General features: G+C 45.5%; 1 protein-coding gene across 12 annotated transcripts in view; it reads right to left on the minus strand.

Moving 5' to 3' along the window:
• Nucleotides 1–20,112, minus strand: part of ZMYM2 (zinc finger MYM-type containing 2) — a 212,955-nt gene extending 192,843 nt beyond the window's left edge. For 2 of the 12 annotated variants that reach the window (XM_050937117.1, XM_050937116.1), the window contains exons 1-2: nt 18,890–19,033; nt 17,936–17,992 (exon numbers count right to left, since the gene is read on the minus strand). The gene's annotated coding sequence lies outside the window, so the exon portion shown is untranslated. Of the gene's footprint in view, nt 1–17,935; nt 17,993–18,889; nt 19,036–20,073 lie in introns of those variants that run through there. The other 10 variants (XM_050937126.1, XM_050937127.1, XM_050937129.1 and 7 more) reach the window with 8 other exon arrangements.
• Nucleotides 20,113–21,609: the final 1,497 nt, after the last annotated feature.

The raw sequence follows: 21,609 nt of genomic DNA on the forward strand, positions 1-21,609 counted from the left end.
TGTAGGAAGACAATGCATGCCAAGCGGACCACGCTGAATTCTCCAACACTTATGTGTAACGTCATCTCTTCTGGGGACCACATACCCTGGGTCTGGAAGACACCAAGGTGCGCACCCTAGCCAAAATCAGAGGCGTCTGATAATTTGAGGGAGTGATGGGGGTGTTGAACGGAACCCCCTCCAGGATCGTCATGCGATCAGTCCACCATCACAGTGAGGTGAATACCATCGGGGGAATGGTAACTACCTTGTCCAGGTGATCTCTGGACTGGGACTAGACCAGACCATCGCCAGCCATTGCTGCAGGGGTTGCATCCAGAGCCTGGCATGGTGGACAACGTATGTGCACACTGCCATGCAACCCAGCAGGCCCAGAAAGACCCTGGCCATAGTCAAGGGGAACGCAGAGACTTCCGCAATGAGGTCTGTCAAATGTCTGGAACCTTTCTAGAAGCAGAAAGCTTTGGTGCAGGTCGAGATGAGCACCGCTCAAATGAACTCTATCCTTTGCACTGGAACTCACGTAGACTTTTTGTCATTCACCAGTGGGCCCAGGGAGCAGCATGTGGCTTGCAGCACCACGACATCCTCTTGGACCTGAAACCGGGAGTTGTCCTTGACTAGCCAGTTGTCAAGGTACAGTAGATCTGGATACCCTGATGCCTAAGGTAAGGAGCCACCACCAATGTGCACTTGGTAAACACTCTGGGTGCTGTCGCCAGACCAAGCGGGAGGACCAGAAACTGGTTGTGGTGGGGGCTCACTGTAAACCGGAGAATGCATTTGTGACCTTGAAAGATCACTATGTGGAAGTATGCGTCCTTCAAGTTGAGGGCAGCATACCAGTCTCCTGGATCCAGGGTGTTGATGATAGAAACCAGGAAGACCATGTGGAACTTTAGCTTCTTTAAATACTTGTTGAGATCCCTCAGGTCCAGGATGGGCTGCAGATCACCCTTGGGATTAAGTAGTACTATAAAATAGAACCCCTTGTTCCTGTACTCAAGAGGAACTTCTTCCACTGCACCCAAATGCAGCAACCCCTTTACCGTCTGCACGAGGAGGCTCTCATGAGAAGGATCCCCGAAGAGGGACGGGGAAGGGCGGTTGGGAGGGGGATAGAAATAAACTGTAGGGTTCAACATTCCACCACAGTATTGAGGACTCAGCCGTCTGAAGTTATAGCGATCCATGAGGGAAGGAAAAAAGAAAGGCAATTGGAGAACAGCAGGATAGATGGATCTGGGATATAGTCTTCTAGGCTGCCCTCGAAAGCACCATCAAAACACTCATTTGTCTCCCTGCTTATTGCAGGTTGAGCCCAACTGGGAAGGGGTGGAGTTGGGTGACTCGGGTGGCACTTGTAGCCCTACTCTTCTTATGAGAGGGGGTTCCTGGCGGGATCGACTCTCTTGACCCTGAGATGGCTGCAGTTTGAACCGCTTACGGGCTGGGCTGGTAACATACAGCCCTGAGTTTTCAGGGTAGTGCGGGAGTCCTCTAGGCCATGCAGTTTACTGTCCATCTGCTCTGCAAACAGAGCCTGGCTGTTGAAGGGGAGGTCCTGCATTGATTGCTGAGTCTCCGTTGACAGATCCAAGAAGAGCAGCCAGGCCGCCGTTCGCGTGGAGATGACCCAGACCATGGTGCAAGCTGAAGAGTCTGCTGCATCCAAGGCCGCTTGGAAGGCCACTCATCTTCGGGGATCACCCAGAATTCCTTCCTGGACCCTTGGGGCAGGGAGACCTCGAATTTGGCTATAGACTGCCACATACTGTAGTCATAGCTGCCAAAGAGGGCTTGGTGGTTGGCCACTCTCAACTGAAGGCTGGAAGACTAAAATTTTTCACCCAAACAGACATAGTCTTTTCGAGTCTTTATTCTTGGGCATAGCCGCGGGTTGACCCTGCCTCTCCCTCTATGAGGGAGTTTGGGGCTGGGTGAATATAGTGATACTCATTGCCTTTAGCTGCCAGAAAATATTTGCGCTCAGGCCTTTTTGAGATGAGTGGCAGGGAAGAGAGGGTTCGTCATACCCCTCATGTAGGGGTAAAGCCACTCTCGCGGGTGTCATTGAGCAAAGTATGTTGAACAGGGAATCCAATGACTCCTCAAGTTTCTCTGCCTGGAACCTCAAGTTAGAGGCAACCCTCTTCAAAGGCTCCTGATAAGCCTTGGTGTCATTTTGCGGAACTAGGTGAGGGGGACCTGTAATCACTTTGTCTGGCGAAGAGGACGACGAAGCCAGTGGCAAGGAATCCACCACATCCCCCCAAAGTGGTACAATTGGCTGCTCCCCTAGGTCCTCATGGACTGGGGTGGGCAGTGGCCCTTCCCTGTGGGCCTCCACCTCCAGAGGAGGGCAGGATGCTGCGGCCGATGGCCTGAAGCCCCCACCACTGATCGGGCCGCCTGAAAGGCGGGGTGAAGCCCCATGGATTCCAGGGGTACCAAGCTGCCACTACTGGCCCAGAGCCCACAGGGTCAGTTGCAGTGCCGATTATATTAACGGTACCACTGGTACCGAGGCCCATCCTGCTACCAGGGACTCCTGATCAGCACCAGTCTTAAGCAGAGCAGACGCTGCGGAGTGACCATGACCAGCTGGCCCAGTGGCCCTCCTCCTTACAGTGCCAGCCACTATGTCTCAACGCCAACTGGAATGAGTTCCTCTCATGGGACCCCAGGGAACTTTGACATTTGCAAATCTGCATCGGTAGACTAGCAATCTAAGCCTCACACTGCTTGATCTGTATCAGAATATAGAGTGGGACCGGGAGTCGGAGCAGGCCGGTCACTGGTAGAATCTCCCCGATCGAGGGGTTCGCATCTCAGCAACAGGCACCAGCGGCCACGTGACTGGTGACCAAGTTCTGCCGATCAGTCACACGACTGCTGCCAAGGCATTGGAAACATGATAGGTCAGCCTTGACATTCATGTGGGGAGCACATGCCGCTGCAGGTCTATGCCAGGTTACCGGCAAGCCACGCCTCAAATCCTGCTGTCAGAGCCCAAGGGTCCAGAGACCGAAGAGGGGTTCTTTGAGCCTGCTTCCCAAAGTCCGAGACATGATGGCTCTATGGGTCGGCAAGCGCAGGCGGGATGTCCCCTGCACTGGGGAGCAGCACTGCTGAGGCGGGGACACTCAGAACGGTCCCAAAGTGTGGGTGGCACCGGAAGCATCAAGATCTCCTGCACTGCCTGCAGGGCCTCAGGCATCGACGGGACTTCGAGTTGACAGAGGGCCTCATCACTGTCTGGTGTGGCAGGCATAGTACGGGAGGGGTTCGACCGCCTGACATGCGCTCGGGCCCGACTCTCTGACGGAGATATTGAGCTGCAGCGCAGGTCCTGGCTCTCCTCTGGCCCTCTCCTTTCCCTTACGGGAAGTGGAGACCTTCCCCTTGCAGACCTCTTGGGCTTCTTGGCTGGGGAGGGGGGATTGGTGCTGGCTTGTAGGCGGCACCAGCGGGGAGCTCCATACCAAAGCTGCAGTGCTCTGGGCCGAGTCAGACCTCTGCTCCAGCGCCAGGGTCAGCGCCAACTCCATCAGGAGTGCCTTGAGACAGATGTCTCTCCCCTTTTTTGTTCTGGGTTGAACAACTTACAGATGTGACACTTGTCACTTATCTGTCCTCCCAGACACCTTCAACAGCTGATGTGAGGGTTGCTGATAGGCTTGGGCCACTTACAACCATTGCAGAGTTTATAGCCTGGGAACTGGGGCATGCCCCATCCCTAGGCTGAGTCCCATCCAGGACCAACTAACTGGAACAAACACTAAGGATAAAACTAAACTATATACAACTATTTTACAAGAACTGTTCGTGAGACACACTGAACTAAGCAAAAACTAGCCGAAGCAGCAGAAGTTTCAGCATCATCACTGGCGGCAAGAAGGAACTGAGGGTGAGGGGAGCCGGCAGCGCACCTTATACCACACCATGCAGGCACCACTCCATAAGGTGCCAGAGCCAGACCCCTATGGATACTGGTAAGGGAAAAACTTCCGGTGCATGTGGCGAGTACACACACCTAATATGGAATGAACATGAGCAAGCACTCTAAGAACCCCCCATTCTTTTAACCTAAATAAAAAAAAAGTCTTATATTTATGGTGAGGCCTACATAAAAGCCAGTCCACCTGATGTGAAATGGTACATGTCACTACTAACTAGAGTATTAGTCTGAGCATAAAGCGGACACACATTAATACCCTAAAAAGAACAGGAGTACTTGTGGTACCTTAGAGACTAAAATTTATTTGAGCATAAAACCTATTAATATCCTACTTTTCAATTAAAAGTTAAAATATTTAATCTGAGATCAAAGATTATACAGAATGTTATACAGAAAAACAGGCTTATTCCCCAGCACCACCCAAAACACAGATCTAACTGATAGTGGTTCTTTACCAATATATTACCGTTTTTATCAAATTATTATGATTCTAGCCCCCTGAAGCCGTAGTCATTGACTAGTATTGGTCAGCATGACAAGCAACTGTCTCAGTCCAGCAGCCTCAATATTGTCAAATTTTTGGAGGCATCACGTCAAAGGAGAATTTTTAAGGAAGATCATGAGATAGCTTTACAGATGTCTGCAGGGAGCCTCTCCCAGGAGAAATCAAGACGACATTTGTTAGAAAAATGTAGTAAGTGGGCAATGGAGATTCCTCAGACCATGATGGAAGAGGCAGGAGTGGACATCTCAATAGTGAATGAGGTGACAGGCAGGGTGGGGACTGGCCATGAAAATGAAGACAAGCAGTTTATGTCTGATTAGGTAGAGAAGGAGGAACCAGTAGAGGGATGCATAGAGAGGGGTGACATAATCAAAGTGATGGGCTACATGATCAAAGAGCTCAGTAAACAACACATGCATTCCAAATGGATATGAGCCAGTAAGACTGCATTTGTCAAGGCCAGCGATAAAGATGTTGCAGTAATAAAGATGTAAGGTGATGAGAGCCTGCATAAGAGTTTTAGCTGGGTGGGTGAATAAGAAAGGCCATATCTTAGAGCTGTTATGCAGAAAACCTGAAAGATTTAGATATAGCCAGGATGTGAGAACCTAGAAAGAGGTCTAAGTCAAAGATGTCACTGAGCTCATGGGCCTGAGCTGCAGGAAAGATAGTGGTGTTGACCAAAATGATCAAGAAAGGAGGTAATGGGGAGAGCTTGGGGGTGGAGGGAGGGATTAAGGGCTCTACATTAGACACACTGAGCTTGAGCTGACAACAAGGAGATGTCAGAGATAGATTTTAGTTGAGCAAAAAGGGAGATGTGTCTGGAGTAGAGAAAGATCTACATATTATCAGTATAGAGATGGTAGTTTAGGTAATCTCATCTATAAATTCAAATTAGAAATAGGGTGTATAGGAAGAAGAGAAGAGGACCAAAGGCAGACCCCAGAAGAACAGCACTACCACCCCCAAGTTGGAAGTGGAGCTAGAGAGATGAAGAGAATCCTCAAAAGGACATGCTGAAGGAGTGATTTAAAAAGGCAGGACGAGAACCAGAAGAGGACAGTCATGGAAGCCAAGGAAAACCAAGAAGTGCACAGACAACTGTGTCGAAGATGGCTGCAGATGGGAGTACTGATTCTCCCTAGCCAAATCTGAAAAAATCATTAGAGAGCAAGTTTCAGTGGCGTGCAAAGGGCAGAAACCAGAATAGAGAGCATCAAGGGAACTCCAGACAGTGACTGTAAACAGCGCAGTCAATGAGCTTAGAGATGGAAGAGAGAAAGGACAGTAGTTGAAGGCATAAGTGGAGTCAAGGGAGGGTTCTTTTTAAGATGGGAGAGACAAAAGCATCCTTGCAATTGTGGGGAGGAGGGCATATGGAGTCAGGAAAGATAGCAAGAATATTTTGTAATATTTTCAACAAAAGAGTTAATAAAAAAGAAAATTGGCTCCACATTGTCAGGGCATAGTGATTGTGAGCCCTAAACAGGGCCCAATACAAAAAATTCTAAGCACCTGCTCTTTTTCTATAGCCCCTTTAAGGTCTCTCAATTTTGGGCATCCAAAAATCAGGAGTCACTTGACCACTAACAGTGGAGTTTCTGTGGGAGTTTGGCCTGAGAGGACAGTGATGACTTTGTGTTCTGAAGGCCCAGTGATTTCTTACAGGTGTGTGGCTTGGTTCAGTGCTTGCTAAAATCCTTTAATGAGGAGGTGGTGCTGTTGAAGTTCCTTCCCCCCTTACATTGTTTGTTGGTTTTTCTGCATAGGATCTAGGAAGAGAAGTCAACAATGGCTACTGAGCCAGTATTAGAAGTAGATGGTGCCAAACCAACCTGACCACCTTCTTTGAGAAGGTAAGAGATTTTTCAGACAAAGGAAATGCAGTGGATCTAATTTACGTCCATTTCAGTAGGGCATCTGATATGGTTCCACATGGGGAATTATTAGCTAAATTGGAAAAGATGGAGATCAATATGAAAATTGAAAGGTGGATAAGGAACTGGTTAAAGGGGAGACTACAATAGGTCATACAGAAAGGTGAACTGTCAGGCTGGAAGGAGATTACTAATGGAGTTCCTCAGGGATCAGTTTTGGGACCAATCTTATTTAATCTTTTGATTACTGACCTTGGCACAAAAAGCGGGAATGTGCTAATAAAGTTGCGGATGACACAAAGCTGGGAGGTATTGCTAACACAGAGAAGGACTGGGATATCATACAAGAAGATCTGGATCACCTTGTAAACTGGAGTAATAGTAATAGGATGAAATTTAATAGTGAAAAGTGCAAGGTCACGCATTTAGGAATTAATAACAAGAATTTTGGTTATAAACTGGGGACACGTCAGTTGGAAATAACAGAGGAGGAGAACGACATCCGAGTATTGGTTGATCACAGGATGACTATGAGCCACCAATGTGATATGGCCATTAAAAAAGCTAATGCAGTCTTGGGATGCATCAGGCGAGGTATTACCAGTACAGATAAGGAGGTGTTAGTACCATTATACAAGTCATTGGTGAGACCTCATCTGGAATACTGTGTGCAGTTCTGGTCTCCCATGTTTAAGAAGGATGAATTCAAACTGGAACAGGTACAGAGAAGGGCTACTACAATGATTCGAGGAATGGAAAGCCTGTCTTATGAAAGGAGACTCAAAGAGCTTGGCCTGTTTAGCCTAATCAAAAGAAGGCTATGGGGAGATATGATTGCTCTTTATAAATATATCAGAAGGATAAATATCAGGGAGGGAGATAAATTATTTAAGCTTAGTACAAATATGGACACAAGAACAAATGGATATAAACTGGACACTAGGAAGTTTAGACTTGAAATTAGACAAAGGTTTCTAACCATTAGAGAAGGGAAGTTCTGGAACAGCTTTCCAAGGGGAGTAGTGGGGGCAAAAGACATATCAAGCTTAGTCTTGAAGCCAGCTAAGTTTATGGAGGGGATGGTATGATGGGATAGCCTAATTTAGGCAATTAATTGACCTTTGATTATTAGCAGGTAAATATGCCCAATGGCCTATGATGCAATGTTAGATGGGGTGGGATCTGAGTTACTACAGAGAATTAATTCCTGGGTGCTGGCCCACATGCTCAGGGTTTAACTGATCACCATATTTGGGGTCAGGAAGGAATTTTCATCCAGGGAAGATTGGTAGAAGCCCTGGAGGTTTTTCGCTTTCCTCTGCAGTGTGGGGCACGGGTCACTTGCTAGAGGATTCTCTGCACCTTCAGGTCTTTAAACCACAATTTGAGGACTTCAGTAACTCAGATACAGGTTAGGGGTTTGTTACAGGAGTGAGTGGGTGAGATTCTGTGGCCTGCATTGTGCAGGTCAGACTAGATGATCATAATGGTCCCTTCTGACCTTAAGTCTATGAGACCCAAAGAGGAGAGGAGATGCAGATGGACAGATGCAGAAGCTGCAGGATGTATTTCATCCTTTAGGAGTATCTGATGGAAGATTATTCTCAACTGATGCATTCAACTTTGAATACCAGGGGTATTAACCTTCTGGGATCAAGGCTGGCATGATTGAAGGAAGGTGAAAAAAAAAAAAGAAAAAAAAAGCTTTAAAACAGATATGGAGAGTAGGCTGGAGAGACTTGTGAAATCTCCATGCCTGGCTTCAAAACATGAGAGGGGGAAAAAAGTCAGCTAAATGAAGATATAGTGATATTTCGCTATTCTTTATGAGATAAGATTATCGACAGCCAGGAGAAAGAAAGTGAAATATTGATTTCAGTAGTAGTCAAGTGTTATTCTTAGTGAAAGCGCTATATCTAATCTGACTAGAAAACTGGATGAGGTCCAAGAGAAACAACTGAAATGCTTGTACATGAATGCAAGGAATATGGGCAATAAAATGGAGGAACTGTGACTACTGGTGCAGGAGATCAAGCCAGACATAGAGATTACAGAAACATGGCGGAATAGCACTGACTGGAATACAGGTATCAAAGAGCATGTGCTGTTTAGGAGAGAGAAAAAGGTAAAAGGTGGTGGGGTCTGTTCAGGTCAAAATCACTTTAGGGATGGATTGTAAAAGAGATTCTATTTGAATAGCATTAGTGGTCTACTATGGACCCCCTAGGGTCAGATGTGGCTATGGATAGAGATCTCTAATATTATTAAAGAGAGAAATACTTCTGGGAATTGTGCATAATGAGTGACTAACTTCCCAGATATATATTGGAGAATAAATTATACTAATACTGGAAGGGCCAACATATTCCTGGATGTGACAGATGACAGTTTTCTTCATCAAACTGTCCCTGAATCAGCAAGAGGTGATGCAATTTTACACTTTGTTTTGGAAAGCAGTGAGGACAGCACAGAAGAGCTCATGTAGGATAACCTTGGATTGAGTGATCACGAGTTGATTCAGTTTAAAAAAATTGGAAGGATGATAAAAAAAAACAGTTGATGACCTGGTTTGATTTCAAAAAGACCAGACTGAGAAATTAAGGGAATTAATTACAGAAGTTAACTGGACTGAAGAGGTCAAGGACTTAAATGTGGAGTAGGCTTGGAATTTCTTCACACCAACCATACAAAAACTATCAAATTTGCATACCAATCAAGGGAGGGGGAAGGAGAGGCTTGTAAAGAATGTCTTCACCTCCCAGCTAGATGAATAACCAGCTCAAAAAGGCTATTAGGAGTAAGCAGAGAACATATAGGAAATGGAAAAAGGGATTGATAAGCAAAGAAAGCTACATTGTGGAGGTTAGAAAATGTAGGAATAATGTGAGAATAGCTAACAGTCAAGCTAAATTAACTCTTGCCAAGAAAATTAACATGAGGGTTTTTAGTTATATAAATAAAAAAAGGATAAAGAAGGATGAGGTTGAGCCACAATGCAGTGTGAGTGGAAAGATTAAAAATAATCTAAGTATGGCCCAAAAACTAAATGAGTACTTAACTGAAAATCGAGGCAAAGGATGATAATAGGGAGCACATGCATTAAGGCAGTACAGCTAACAGAAATGAGTGTCTAGATATGGAAATCACCACATCTAAGGTGGAAGAAAAGCTTTAGAAGCTTGATGCGCTCAAACTGGGAGGACCAGATCATTTCCATCCCAGAATCCTGAAAGAACAGGCACATGAAATTGCTACTCCTGTATCAAGGATTTTTAATAAATAGCTATTCAGGGGAAGTACCATATGCTGGAGAATAGCAAACATCATACCGATGTTCAAAAAAGGGAAAAAGGTGATTAAGGCAGTTTCAGACCTGTTAGTCTGACCTCCATAGTATGTGAGGCTTTAAAACTGTGACGGAAAGAATAATTAAATTCATGGAGGGAAATAAATCTAATGAATATGAGTTTACCACCAAAGGCAGATCATGTCAGACTAACAAGATTTCCTTAAGAAAATTAATTATTTTTATAGTTAAGGGAAGGGCATTAGATTTAATATATTTGGACTTCAGTAAGGCTTTTCACATGCTACTACAGTGAAATTATTAGCTAAATTAGGGGAGATGGGGATCAGTATAAAATTGTAAGGTAGATAAGGAACTGACTAAAGGGGAGAAGGCAAAGGGTTGTGCTGAAAGATGAATTACTAGACTGGATGGAGGTTACTAGTGGAGTTCCTTAAGAAACTGTCTTGGAACTTATTCAATACTTTTATAAATGACCTTGGCACAAGAAGTAGGAATGTGCTAATGAAATTTGCTGATGACACAAAGTAGGGAGGCATCATCAATATAAAGGAGGATCAGAATGTTATACAGGAAGATCTGAATGACCTTGAAGACTGAAGTGATAGAAATGGAATGCAGTTCAATAGCACAAAGTGCAAGGTAATGCACTTACAACCTAATAATAAGAATTTCTGCTACAAGCTGGGGGCTTATCATCTGGAAGTGACAGAGGATGAGAGAAACCAGAGTGCGTGGGTTGATCAGAGGATGATTATGAGCCACCATTGTGATGCAGTTGCAAAAGAGGCAAACATGATCCTAGGATGCAGCAGATGAGGCATTTCCAGTAGAGATAAAGTAGTATTAATGCAATTGTACAATGCATCATAAGACCTCATCTGGAATACTGTATACAATTATGGTCACCCATGTTCAAGAAAGATTAATTCAAACCGGAACAGGTATAGAGAACTATTAGAATCATCAGGGGAATGGAGGGCATATTTTATGAGAGAATGGAACAGCTTGGCCTTTTTAGTCTAGCAAAAAAGAAGGCAGAGAGGCGATATGATTACTCTCTATAAATACATCAGGGGATAAATACCAGGGAGGGTGAAGACCTATTTAAGCTAAACGACAGTACTGACACAAGAACAAATGGATATAATTGTCCATGAACAAATTCAGGCTGGAAATTAGAAGACAGTTTCTAGTCATCAAAGGAGTGAGATTCTGGAACAGCCTACCAATGGGGATAGGGGAGAGGGGAGAGACAACTTTTTAAGAGAGCTGGACATATTTATAGGAGTGATTGTATGATGGGGTTGCTTGTGATAAAAGGTATGACTCAGCAGCCCTGGGGCTCACTTCAGGTTTCTCTCTTAGGCCTTGGCTACACTCACACTTTACAGCGCTGCAACTGGGGTGTGAAAAAACACCCCCCTGGGCGCTGCAAGATACAGCGCTGTAAAGCGTCAGTGTAATCAGGGCAGCAGCGCTGGGAGCGCGGCTCCCAGCGCTGCACGCTACACCCGTAAAGGATGTGGTTTACATGCAGCGCTGGGAGAGCTCTCTCCCAGCGCTGCTGCTCTGACTACACTCACACTTCAAAGCGCTGCCGCGGCAGCGCTCCCGCAGCGCTGCCGGGGCAGCGCTTTGAAATTCCAGATGTAGCCATACCCTTACATTCCTAAAAGCTCATGCTTCAGGATTTCAGCAGGCCAGCTGCAGAGGTCAGGAAGGGATAGCCTGCAAAATACACACACGCACCCCAATGTATTTGGGGCAGGAGGGGGAGCTTTTTTGGTCTCCTTTCTCTGAAGCATTCGGGATGGCCACAGCTGTAGCTGGGACATTGGGCAGAGTGTACCACGGCTAAGAAGTGGCACGGAGCATTCTCTCTCAGGTACTTGGCTCTTGCCCACATGCTCAGGGTCTAGCTGATTGCCATATGTAGGGTCGGGAAGAAATATTGCCCCAGGTCACACTGGCAGTGAACGCGATTGTGATCGCCTTCCTCTGCAGTACATGGATCGTGATCACTTGCCAGGATTATCTGGGTATATCTAACAATAATTTCCCTGCCGTTGCAGGGCCTCAGGCACTGGGGTACCTTGGGCCCCGCTATTCTCTGCCTGTGACACATAAGTCTAGTCTTTGTGAGTTGTAATACTTCGATCTAATTTAAGCAATTGCTGGGTGGTGCTGTTGGCCTGTGATATACAGATCAGACTAGACGATCTGTTGGTCCTTTCTGGCCTTAAACACTATGAAAATTGATCTTGAACTGAGGTAAAAGGTATGTGAAGTTAGCATAGTAATTTTTTAATAGGCATGTATATAGCATTCATTACCATGGTGGCAATGTACACCTAACTTACACAAATCAAAGAAATCCTTCCCAGCGTGCAACTCCAGCTTGCACTTTTCCTTTTTTTTTTTTAATTGGAAGGGAAAAGAGGGAGGGAAGAGAGATGACAGATGGTTCAATTTATGCCTCAGTACGCTGTTGCAACCGTAATTATAACTATCAACTTTCCCCCATCCTTTCTGCTCGGCCACATTTATGCCAACCTCAAATGCCAGTTTGACCTTTTCTGACAGCCATCTTCGTGCTTTCCACTGTGATGCCTCATGCTGGATAACCGTACTCAGAGAGTAGTTGTTAATGGCTCCCAATCCTGCTGGAAAGGTATAACAAGTGGGGTTCCGCAGGGGTCTGTTTTGGGACCGGTTCTGTTCAATATCTTCATCAATGATTTAGATGTTGGCATAGAAAATACGCTTATGAAGTTTGCGGACGATACCAAACTGGGAGGGATTGCAACTGCTTTGGAGGACAGGGTTAAAATTCAAAATGATCTGGACAAATTGGAGAAATGGTCTGAGGTAAATGAAGTTCAATAAAGATAAATGCAAAGTTCTCCACTTAGGAAGGAACAATCAGTTTCACACATACAGAATGGGAAGAGACTGTCTAGGAAGGAGTATGTCAAAAAGAGATCTAGGGGTCATAGTAGACCACAAGCTTAATATGAGTCAACAGTGTGATACTGTTGCAAAAAAAGCAAACGTGATTCTGGGATGCATTAACAGGTGTGTTGTAAACAAGACACGAGAAGTCATTCTTCCGCTTTACTCTGCGCTGGTCAGGCCTCAGCTGGAGTATTGTGTCCAGTTCTGGGCTCCGCATTTCAAGAAAGATGTGGAGAAATTGGAGAGGGTCCAGAGAAGAGCAACAAGAATGATTAAAGGTCTTGAGAACATGATCTATGAAGGAAGGCTGAAGGAATTGGGTTTGTTTAGTTTGGAAAAGAGAAGACTGAGAGGGGACATGATAGCAGTTTTCAGGTATCTAAAAGGGTGTCATCAGGAGGAGGGAGAAAACTTGTTCACCTTAGCCTCCAATGATAGAACAAGAAGCAATGGGCTTAAACTGCAGCAAGGGAGATTTAGGTTGGACATTAGGAAAAAGTTTCTAACTGTCAGGGTAGTTAAACACTGGAAGAGATTGCCTAGGGAAGTTGTGGAACCTCCATCTCTGGAGATATTTAAGAGTAGGTTAGATAAATGTCTATTAGGGATGGTCTAGACAATATTTGGTCCTGCCATGAGGGCAGGGGACTGGACTCGATGACCTCTCGAGGTCCCTTCCAGTCCTAGAGTCTATCAATCTATGCAGATAGAATGCCCTTACTAAACTAATGTAAGGCTACTACCCTCTTCTAATGACCTACTTCTGGTCCAGCTAATGACAATTAAGTCAGGTGGGAACAGAGCAGAAGGACAATACTTTTAAGTGATTTGGTATTGTTAAAACGTGCACATAGGTAATTCACATAGTATCCAAGACTGGGGAAGGAAAAAAGGGGGTAACATTCTTTTTCCACCTTCATCACTTCCCATGCTAGAAAGAAAGAAAAATTCTTTGTGGCAGGGACCATGTCTTTCTAGATATCATTATTGCACCTGTCATACCACGGGGCTCCAGCCCGGATTAGCACGTTTGGTGAAATGGCAATTAAAAAAAAAAATTTTTTTTCCAGGTAACCCAACAATAAAGCTTTTTCAGCATGCACAAAAATGAAGGCATGCTACATTTATTTAAATGAATATAGTATTCCATGTACGTAGTTTCTTGCAATAAATCAGTCTGCAAAAATATGTTGAGCATTCTATGAAAAGGCAATACACTTAAATGCTGAATGTTCTAGAGATTTAAAACAGTGCACACCTGAAGTGCAATAGCAAAGGAAGATTTAAATTTAAGTTACTGAAAATCTTGAATGTAAATCTTGAAGTGAGACTACCACCCAAAGCATGAGATCATCATTAAATAATCATTCAGTGTGACTGGGTGCAGGATGGGGACAGAAGGGAGTTTAAACATTTAACAAAAAACACACACACCCCCTTTGGAGCTACCGCCCACACAAGATTCTACTTCAAATGGGTTTTAGTGTCAAGTCTGAAAATGCTCATTTGGAGTACAGAATTGAATGACCTTGATTTATATTGGATATGCTGAATTAGTAAGACTTTCACAACCTAAATTACAAACATTAACAGAAATAACTTTGTAAACATTTCCCAGTTAAAATAATTTGAACAAACCCCAGTACAAGTTAGACTGTTAACAAGAGCCCCAAATTAGATACTCGGCAGAAAGCAGCCTGGTTGTTTCATGACCACAGAAACTGCCATATCAGATAAGAACAATGATTCACCTAAACCGCTATTGTGTCCATGACCAGTACCAAATGCTTCAGAGGAAGATGCAAGAAACCCTGTAGTGGACAACTTATGAAATAATGGTTTATAAGAAGTCTCTTAAGATAATCACTAACTGACAAGAGTTAAGTCCTGAAGCATTAAGTTTTTATCCTTTCTTTTTAAAAAATTTAATCCTATCATGTAATTTGATATAATCCTATAAAGCTCTTGGACTCAGTGATATCTAGTGGCACTGAGTTTCACAGATTAATTAAGTTTTGTCTTGTAACTGATCACTTCCAGAAACTGGAAGAGGCCTTAAACTGCACAAAATCACTATTTAAGTACATGCAAGTAGAGTTTAATCAATATATCAAGGTATCAAGTGAAAAGGGACATAAAAGTTAACTCTACACCATAGGTGTCTTTATATTCCTAGCCCATTTCTTAATATCTTTCAGGTGATAGATTTCTCCTAACAGTATTAGAACTCAAGTGACTAGGAAATGAGCTTTGGTCCTGCACAAAGAACAAGAAACCAACAAGACATACTAATTTCCACTTTCAGCAACATTTGTGACTAGCAGGCAGCCTACATGCAGTAAGGAACAGAGTTCAAAGAGAACTTAGTCTCCCATCCATAAGAAAGCTACTAAGTCACAAGCTCCAGAAAGGCAACATGATCAAGGCCATGTCTACACTTACAAGCTTACAGTGGCACAGTGATATAGCTGTGCTGCTGTAAGAGCACTCATGTAGTCACATTATGCCAACAAGAGAGTTCTCTCCCATCGACATAATAAACCCAGCTCAATGAGCGGCGGTAACTATGTTGGCAGGAGAGTGTCTCCAACCAACAGTGCGCTGTGCACGAGTGCTTATGCCAGGAAAACTTAATGGAGCTCACAGTGATGTTTTTTCACATTCCTGAGCAACAAAAGTTTTGCTGACATAAGTGCTAGTGTAGACATAACCTAAATCACTGACGCAAAAATGTGGCTTTAATAATAAAACAAGTTGCAGTTAACTGCTTTTGACAGGAAACAAAACTGAACTCTGCTAGCCAAGAAGACTCTAAACACACACAGTTACAAGGTCTACATTAAACAAGTTTTTACCCAGCTTCCTGGACTAGACAAACTCTCTCCCCAACAGGTTTGATCCGACTAGGCTGCCTGCACCACAACCCTTCACCATTCTAGGGTACTTTAGATAGAATTCATTGCCATTTGAGGAAAACAGGCCTTTTGGAAGAAAATCTAACAAAAAATGCCTACTCTGCACAAGTGTCAAAGATTTTGTAGCATTTTTCATTAGTAGCAGTACTGGCCCTAATGTCCTTGATCAAATTTCCCATTTCCCCTATTATCCACTGTCTCTGTTTGGTTGCCATCCACCATAAAAGATGTAAGATAGATTTCAGCAGTTCTCTGTACAATACAAAGTTTTGAGGATGAAAGATGCCACAGCAATGTAAAAATGGTAGTGCTGGACAAGGCACAACAAATAGCCAAGACCAAGTCAACAAAATCTACTAAAAGAGTTGGAAAAAAAAAAAGTCAACTGAGACCTTGGTCCCACACGCCTTCACATGTGCTCAGATACAGAATTTCACATTAACTTTGTTTTTATATATATTGTCAAAACAATCCCTTCCAACCTTTTATTTCAAAGAAAAAGAAACAGTAGAATGGAACAAAAGATTTTGGATCAATGAAGAACTAAAAGTGACTTAGTTTATTAATACAGTTAAATAGAGGCTTTATAAAAAGGGATTTGCTCTATACATCTGCCTTTAGAACACTATGATGGTTCAAGATGTTTGGTTCTTATCTATACTTTTATACAGAAAGAGTATTGCATAAAGCTATTCTTGTTTTCTAGCAGACGGCCATGCAAGATGGTCATGAAAATGTACTAGTCCAGGCACAATAATCTACTTGCCTTCCCTTTGCCATTGTGATAGCGGTGGTGATGATTATGATGATAAATCAACCTAATTATGTTTATTCACTCATTCTAAAAGCAGTTACTTGCCCTGAGTGAGAAGACTAGTAGAATTCTGCAATGCTGACATAAGTTATGTTACTCAGAACTTAGATATTACAGCAATATGTACTACAGACAAACTCTACAATAGTTATTATGCTAGAACATATAAAGAGCTGAGGCTGGAAGGTAGCCTTATACCACAGGCAGAATACAAACATAAACATTAAAAATAAGGTACTGCAACAAGTCAGAGATTATATTAGAACAAGCTCTTTAATAGTTAGAGGCTGTGGGAGTTCTAATGGTCAGTGTCACTGCTCATTTTAGAATTTCAGAATAAATCCAAACATGAATGCCAAAGAATTAGAGCTGTGGATTTATTTAGGGAGCCACCTAGTCTCTGTATCTATGTACATAATAAGTGCAATGTAGTCATTGTCCAATGCTACTGGAAAAGAACTTTTTACTTTCTTTGACTATGCTCTGTAATATTAAGATATCAAACAAGATGTACATGTTTAGGAATATTTTCAGATTTAGAATACTTCTACACAAAATTGAACTTACTGCCCAAAGTATGTGCTGACTTCTTGTTTTGTTCTGCCTCCACCACGTTTGTTAACGAGATGTTTCAGTGCAATCAATAGATCGTTGCAGCGGCCTCTAGTGGGGACCGACAGCACCGACAGCATCCAGTCTCGTGAGCTCTCAAAATACATTGTGTCTATAGATACTATTACTTTCGCCTTCACTGCGCTACTTTGTAATTTTGGGATTCGTGATTCCACAGGGCGCAGAAAAAGACATTACTAAAAAGGTGCAAACCTACGACAAGTTACACCCAGAACCTAGGTGAAAAGGGATCAATAGTCGTTTCTCCTTAGGTAAGCTAACACCTAACAGAGAACACAATCTGCTTCGAAAATCCCATACTGATAAGACACTGAAACGGATTAGTGACAAGGTGTGGGTTTCTCAGGTGACATCAGCGGTTTTGGGGAAAGAGCAAGACAGATGGTTGCTTAACAAGGGAACCTTGCTGTGACACGTGAAACCCCAATGGCACCAGACAGAATCACCCAAGCAAACCCGCAGGCAGCAAGAACTGATCCAACTACACAAAGGCCAGAGACTGGAATAGGCTCTGCGAATTACTGGATTAGTTTAGATCTCTGCCTTCCCCCGTACTCCCACAGGCAGGTTACAGGAAAGATATAAAATTAAAGATGGCTAAATGTGTCACGTTGTGTATTTTAATGTACAATCTAAAACTCTAGAGGGCAGCCGAAACATGCCCTCCCCCCTCCCCAGCTGAGTAACGTGAGAGCGGCAGGAGCCCGTCGTCTGCTTGCTGGAGTTGGTATTGCAGGAACGATGCCTGCAGCAGCAGCGCCCAACCCGAGGAGGAGCCGTCTCACAGACATTACAGGGGCTTCGCCCCAGGGAAGCAGCTGCTGCACCCAGGCATCTCCCCCACCCTATGCCGGACGCTCCTCCTCTTACCCCGATTCCCACACCATAACGGAGAAGGGGGTTGACCCCTCCCCAAAGACAGGGCTACTTGAGGCAGAAATAGATACATAAATATCACTCACAATGGAGCTCCTCTCCTTTCTGGTCTCTGCCAAGGCTGCACCAAACTGGGCTGGAGCCTGGGGGAAAGGCAGGGGGATTAACATGCGGCCTGGGGAGTCAGCAGCGTCCCCTTTGCCTGGGCAGGTATTACTTGCATTGCCCGCCACTTCCCTCACCCCCCCCCAACTCCTACACATGGCCTTCCCAGTGGGTTATGGGGTATCGCCCCAAAGAGACATCCAGCTCCCCGCTGAAGGAAGGATTGCATGGATCTGCCCCGGGGCCTTTCCTGGGAAGGTGCAAGTAAGAGGCAGCCCGGCAGCAGAGGAGGGCTCTGCTAACTTGCCCAAACAGTCCCTTAGCGGAGCCCCCTGCCGCGGGGGGCACAGAGCCCTCAGTAGCCACTCCTCTGTGCTGGAATAACCCTCCCTAAGCAGTTGCCCCGGGTCTCGGGTTTGCCCCCCTGCAGTCAGCCAACAGCACTGCCGCCTCCTGTCCGCCATTAGAGACACCCAGCCAAACAATACGGGAGGGGAGCACCGGCGGCGGCAGCAGGATCCGCGGAGCTCAGCGCCGGGCAAGGGAGGGAGACACACGCGGGCGGGAGGGAGCGAGGAAACGGGGCACAACAACAGCCGAGGGCCTGGAGCCGGAGGGAGCGACTTAAAATAGGAGGCGCTAAAACTGAAACACCCCTCCCCCAAATGCCCCTGCGCCCTCGATTCTGCCCCAGCCCGCCTCCGATTTACCCCCTCCGCCGCCACCACACCGAGACTGTCACTGGGGCTGCCCCAGTCCTACCCACCCCTCTCTGTGACGAGAGGCGGCAGCAGCGACGCCACAGTGGGGCACTTAGCCCCGGTGGCTGTGAGGCACGGCGGCTCCCCTCCCATCCCCGCCCTAGGGGCAGCTCTGAGCCTCCAGCTGCCCCCCTGTCCGCCCTTAGGGTGCGGCACTCCCCGTCCCCACCTTACCCAGCTCCCCACCGCTCACAGGCTCGAGTCTCCCCCTCCCCCCGGTCACACGCACTCCGCGCTACTCCTCCGCCGCCTCAACTCTAACTCGGTCCAGTCCCGGGCTAAGCGCAGCTGCTAGCGAGGGGAAGGAGGAGCAGGGCCAACCGAGCTTGGGGAAGAACGGCCTCCGTAACCCCCCCATTGGCTCCCACAGAGGGTGAGCTTTAGCGATTGGCAAGCCGACTGGACGGACCGTCCGTCCATCAGATCATCCTGCAGCAGATTGGGTCTAAAAGCTGCCAATCATTCTTCTAACCACGCCCACAGTTCGTCCCACTTTGATCCATCAGGTTAGAGAAACCTGAATTTCCTTGCCCACTAGCAGCAGCAGTTCTAATGCCCGGGTATTGGGTCTGGGAAGCGATGGGGGCTCCGCCCCAGTTCCCAGGGCAGCTGTTTGACAGTAACTTGCAGAAGTATGGGTGCAAGGCTGGCCACACTCATCCAGACAACTGCTGGGGTGGGGAGAGTACAGTGTATTACCCTAGCCCATCCTTGTGCAGAGTGCCTATGGGCAACAGCCCCACTCGTGGGCAGACGGTAATTACCCCATGCTCGCCGACGGCAGGGCGGGCACAGCTCGTCCACAGCTTCTTATAGGTTGGGCCCCGCCCCCCGGCAAGGCTATGAACCTAGGTTGGAGCCATTTCCATGAAGGACAGTGTGGCTAATGGAAACCCTCCCCCACAGAAGAGCGAAAGAACACACAGTCCCCTCCCCCGGGGCAGAGACTCTCCACACCCACGTCCCACTCAGGAGTCTCCTCGCCTCCTCCACTAGACTCCCACCCACGCTGGGGGAGGGAGCCATATCAGCAGCCGCCATGGCTCCTGGAGAAGCTGCTGCTGGTGGTGGTGGTGGTAGTGGTGGTAACGTCCTCCATTTTGTCGGAAGCTGCTGCGGGGAACTTGGGACCAATTCAAGCCAAGCTGAGGCTCAGATAGGGGCCAGTTGGAAGCGCCTCTGCCTTGCAGTGACACTCGCAGGGCGCCCCAGGCAATGCCCTGGGGTGGTCCGCGGGGCTCAGAGCGGCAAAGGCTGCAAGACCCTGAGAGCCAGGCTCTCCTCGCTCCCTCTGCCAAAATGGAGGCTGCGCACTTCCTTTGCGCGGCTGCTTCCCCCTTTCTAGCCATGGGACTCACGCCCGCTTCTTCGAGGACCTGGAGAGCTCAGCCTCTCGCACCGCTAGTTAATCCAGCTCTTTCTCCTGAACTGCTCCCCCGCTGCCAAGAAAGGAAGCAAACACCAGCCCTCTCCACCCTGCGTCAATTCATGTCAACCACACTGTGCAGTACAGCCCCGGAGAGAGCCTCATGCCTGTGTAAGGCGCATGAGTCAGTCGAGCTGCTTGCCCCACTTCCATCCCACCTCTGCAAGCATCGCGCAGGGCAACCACAAATGCCAGGGCATCTGGGCGGGTAATGTGCGGAGGTGAGAAGGAGCAGAAATGAATGAAGGGCTGGCTCTTCTCCAGCGTGCCCTTGGTGTGTTGGGCTAATAATTTTCATGTGGGAGATAGACTAGAAATATTAACGCTTCTTTTGGCTCACTACAACTAATTCCTTCCGACCAACAGCCCCACCCTGAGACTCAGGCTGAAGTCAACAGCCCAAGCCAAACACTTTTGTGACACCATTACTATATGGTGGTGGTAAGAAACAACTATTAGCACACTTCACCCTAGCTATAGATGCCTTGGAAAGAGAGAGAACACCTGTTGCTATGGGGGGAAACGTGTCCTATGGTTAACAGCACCTAGATGTCATACTGTACATGCCATTTTTGTGTCGGATGCAAAAAAATGAACTGATAATGAAAAAGGTCTAACTCAATGACTATGAAAGGATGACATTTTTAATTATGTTAATCACCATCCACAGTGAGGGATTCTTTTGAGTTTGTGTAGTAAATAGTTTGAACCAAAACACAAAAATGTTCAGCTAAATAAATACATACAAACCAGAGAAATGATTAAGATTAAACAAAAAAAATTCTATTCTACTGTTTCTACATTTAGGGTTTGGTTTGGTTTTGTTTTCTTTGTTTTATGGGTTCTCTGTATCTGAGAATCAAAACAAATTTATCCTCAATGGTCTGCATACTTTGGCCACCCTTCTAGTTGCAGAGGATAAACATGACTCTGGTCTCCCTTAATTAAAACATCTTTATTCTGGAACTGTGCTTAAGTACATGCTTAACTTTAAGTATGTGTTTCAGTCTTATTGACGTCAATGGGACTTAAACGTGATTTTAAGTGCTTTTTTTGAATAGCGATGGACTTCAGCATGTCCTTCAGTGCTTTTCTGAATCAGGATTTGTAGATGGAATCTGTAATTCTATTTAATCAGTCAAAAAAGTAACCACTGAGCACTCTGCCTCTACAAAATCCCAACAAGAGATCTGAACTAGCAATGGCACGTGTGTCTCTCGCACATTAGTACAGATCATTATCACTAGGACACCAGAATGTAAAGTTTACGTTTAAATTTGAACATTTGTGCTTGCAATTTTAGAAATGTATGTATTTTCTACTGGAGTTTTGCTAATCGTAATTCCACTAAAAGATCACAAATCAAGGATCACAAATCCTACCTTTAAATTAACTCTCTCATTACTCAAACTTGGAAAAAAGTTATGGCATATAAAATTATCTTTTAATTATTTTTTCAACTGACAGC

Source organism: Gopherus flavomarginatus, chromosome 1 (genome assembly GCF_025201925.1).
Source record: "Gopherus flavomarginatus isolate rGopFla2 chromosome 1, rGopFla2.mat.asm, whole genome shotgun sequence".
Lineage (NCBI taxonomy): Eukaryota > Metazoa > Chordata > Testudines > Testudinidae > Gopherus > Gopherus flavomarginatus.